At 52.2% G+C, this 3,978-nt stretch overlaps 1 non-coding gene across 1 annotated transcript; it reads right to left on the reverse strand.

Moving 5' to 3' along the window:
* Positions 1–1,221: 1,221 nt before the first annotated feature.
* Positions 1,222–1,336, reverse strand: LOC144225819 (U5 spliceosomal RNA). Its single transcript, XR_013333407.1, has one exon. It is a non-coding gene; the product is annotated as a U5 spliceosomal RNA (small nuclear RNA).
* Positions 1,337–3,978: the final 2,642 nt, after the last annotated feature.

Genomic DNA, 3,978 nt, shown 5'->3' on the forward strand with positions numbered 1-3,978 from the left:
TGTGACCTGCCCTGCTCTCTCTGCTCAGAGGGAACCGGCTGCCATGCAGGGGAGCCCTCCCCCTACAGCCGGCAGCAACCCACCAGCCGTGTGCGTGCGCCATCTTGGAAGTGGATCCTCCGTCACCAGTCGAGCTTTCAGATGAGCAGAGTCCCAGCCAACATCTTGACTGAAACCTTATGAGAGACGCTGAGCCGAGCCACCCAGCGCAGCCGCTTCCGCGTTCCTGACGCACGGAAACTGAGATAGTGTTTGTTGTTTCAAGCTGCTGAGTTTTGAGGTGGCTTGTTATGCACCAACACCCGAGCCATCTCAGTAACCTCCAGTGTAGCTCTTCCAAGCCTCCAGCGAGTCTCCTTCACTGGAATAAAAAGCAGAATCCCCTCATGGCCAACGGGACCTCAGATGACCCGAATCCTGCTACCTCCCCCCTTGCATATGCTACCCTCCCCCTCACACCTGTGTGAACCTCTGGGTGTGCTCCCCTGGGGGGCTGGACTTTGCTGTGCTCTCAGCCCGGAGCCCCTTCCCTAAGAGAGCCCCATTTCTAGCCCTGACTCCCTTAAGGACTCTGCTCAAACCCCCCTTCCCCAGAGAGACTTCTCTCCCCCAGCCCCTCGGTCCCCCACCTCCCTCTATTCTGCCTTCTTCCTGATCAGTACCCGATGAGGCACACACGTTTGTTTTTGTTTACGACTTCCCCCCTCTCGCCAGATTACAAGCCACAGAAAGGCGTGAAGGTTGCCTGTGGGCTTTACCACTAACGCACAACAGCCTGAATGGTGCCTGGTGCCTGGCACGCTGAGAAACTAGTGGCTGAATGTTGTGGATTAAGAAGGGCCACGTGTTTCTGGCTGCTCAGGAAGCGGCATCTGTTTAACTGGCCTTAAGGCACCTTGCAGCTGCTTCTTCTCTCTTTTAGAGCCCCTGAGGCCACCATGATGTGAGGAGGCCGACCGAGCCCCCAAGGAGGAGGACTAAGCCCTCAGCAGAGAGCCAGCACTGCACCTAAACACAGAGGGAAGCCCTGGGACCTCCGACCCAATGGATCCTCCAGCCAAACGAGGTCACACAGGTGGGTCCAGGCAGAACCCGTCCATAGAACCACTAGCCAACCCATCGAATTGGGGGAAAGAGTAAGCCGTTATTTCTTCCTTCCTTCCTTCCTTCCTTCCTTCCTTCCTTCCTTCCTTCCTTCCTTCCTTCCCTCCCTCCTTCCTTCCTCTGCAACCGCAAGTCCTCAAAAAATTGGGTAAACACTCAGAATTGTTCCCCTCCACACAAATCTTTAGTAAAAGGCAAAAGATTTATATGATCTGAAGAGAAACCAGAGGATTATAAACTGTTGTTTCTATATGAGATTGGGGGCAGCTCGTTACACAGCAATAGGTAACTGATACACTCAGTAAATCTCCAGCTCCCTTGCAGACCTTCCTCCCCCCTCTACTCTTGGCCCCTACAGTCCCTCTGCACACAGCAGCCAGAACCATGTCTTGGAAAACACAGCTGCTAATGTCACCTCTCACCTCACTTGAAGCAATTCCTTGTTGCTTTTAGGATAAAGGGAAACAGCCAGAGATGATGAGGCTTTGCAGGCTACAGCCTCTCCCATTGAGTCCAGCCTCATCAGCTTCCACCTCTGGAGTGTAATTAGCTTACTAATTTTTTTGCATATGCCACTCCTGTCCCTAGAATGCTCTTCCCATACCCACCCCTGGTAATGCCCGTGCAATCTTGAGATACCAGCCCTGGCATCCTTTGCACAGGAAAGCCCTCCTTGGTTTCTCCAAGAGGGACCATCCTTCTCTAAGCTCTCACAGCCCTGGGCACCTTCCCTCTGCTAATGCTCCTGTGGGCTATAATTTTTTCCGATGCACATACTAGTCAAGGGTCACCAGAGAAACAGTGATCACAGGATTATGGCGTCTGGCAGGTCCAAACTCTGCAGGTGGGGCCAGCAGGCTGAAGACTGAAGGTAGAGCTCATGTTGTGGTTCAGGTCTGACAATTATCTGCTGGCAGAACCCCCTCTTCCTTGGGGGAGGGATGTTAGTTTTTCTGTTCAGGCCTCTGACTGATTAGGTGAGGCCCAGCCACATTAGGGAGGATGATGTGTTTGACTCAAAATGCACCAATTTAAATATTAATCTCATACCAAAACAAAACAAAACACCCTCAAAGAAACATCCAGAATAACATCGGAGCAGATGTTTGGGCACCGTGGCCCAGCCAAGTTGGCACATCAAGCTAACCATCACATCCATCTCCCTTGCTAAGAGGTAAGTCCCATGAGGGCTGGACCATACCTAGATTTTCTCTCTTTGCACCCCAGCACGGGAGGCCAGGATGGTGACTGACACACAGCAGGTACTCAATCAATGCTCATCCTGTGAAACTGATGATACTCCAGTCACTTTCTTCTTTCAGCGTCTCATCAACCTCTTCCCACACCCAGGATTCCTGTAGCGTCTCCTTTGGGGTCTCATGGCCGCCATATTCCCCTTTTCTAGTCTAGCCTCGGTGGTTTTCCAAAACATGAAGAGCAGCAGCAGCAACAGTTGATCTGATTGTGAACATCCTTTACTTACACTCTGTTTATTTTTTTTTTAAGTAGGCTTTATGCCCAGCATGGAGCCCAATGCAGGGCTTGGACTCAGAACCCTGAGATAAAGACCTGAGCTAAGATCAAGAGCCAGACACTTAACTGACTGAGCCACCCAGGAGCCCACTGTGGACATCCTTTACTTAAACACTCATGGCAGATCCCACACTGTCTACAGAATAAAGCTTAGCTTGGCCCATAAATCGCTCTCATTCTGTGAATTCTACAATGGTCCCCAAGATTCTCACCCACCGTGTACACCCCCTGTGCAATCCTCCTCAGTGGGGCTATGAGATCTTGCTCCTATGATTCTGTTATGTCCTATGGTGAAAGGGAGATCACCGCGGGTGGGCCTGACCTAATCAGGTGCACCTTCAAAGGACAAGCAGAGGACACCAGAAAGATATGCACCATGTTGTGGATTGCCTCCGGGAGACATTTGGAAAGGAACGGGGGCAGCCTCTGGGAGCTGAAAGCAGACCCCTGCTGACAGCCCGTGAGAAAACAAGGGGTCTCAGCCATGCCAGGGCAAGGAAATGAATCCTGCCAACAGTCAGTCTTGCTGTGTGTGTGTGTGTGTGTGTGTGTGTGTGTGTGCGCGCGCGCGCGCGCACGCCCACACACTTGGAACAGCTCCGTGAGCCTCAGATAAGACCACAGACCTGGATAACGCCTTGATTTCAGCCCAGTGAGACCCGAACCAGAAGGTCCAGCCTGGATTCCTGACCAGAAAAGCTGTGAGATAATAAGTTCACATGCAGAGCAGTGGGGACTTGTTACTCAAGAGCAGAAAACAAACACACCTTCCGCTGGAGGCTCCACAAATGTGTATCGAATGCTGGCACGTGCTGGGCCCAAGGACCACCGCACCAGGGAATGGAGACGGAAGGTCCAGTGGTCTGGGCCACAGACCCTTGCAATGGAGGCTGCAACACACATCTTGGGGCCATCGAGCAACATTGATGTCCCAAGGACCTGATCCAGGGCCTAGCTCTGCATCTTCTGGCTGATGTCAGAACCTCTCTGATCCCAAGCTATTCACCTGTAAAGCAGGGATGAGGACCCTATGGGGGTCTCGGAATTAAATGACTGGACTCCCTCCTAAAGCACTTGGCACAGGGAATCCGTGTGCATGTGCGCTAGACAGGCTATGTGAACTCACGGTAGCCGGTCCATAACCCTGTGCGTAAGCACACGTGCACACACACACAGAGGGGCTCCCTCGCGGACAAGCTCTCCTTGTCCTCATACCTGTATCAGTGGAATTTGTTCAGTAAGCATTTAATTGGCACCAACTGGCTTCACAACACCATGAAGCGTCCCCAGGACAGAAAGCTACTTCCTTAGAAAACAACGTTGCGAAATGACCGGTTCTCA

Source organism: Crocuta crocuta, unplaced genomic scaffold (assembly GCF_008692635.1).
Source record: "Crocuta crocuta isolate KB4526 unplaced genomic scaffold, BGI_CrCroc_1.0 scaffold142, whole genome shotgun sequence".
In the NCBI taxonomy this organism is placed as follows: domain Eukaryota; kingdom Metazoa; phylum Chordata; class Mammalia; order Carnivora; family Hyaenidae; genus Crocuta; species Crocuta crocuta.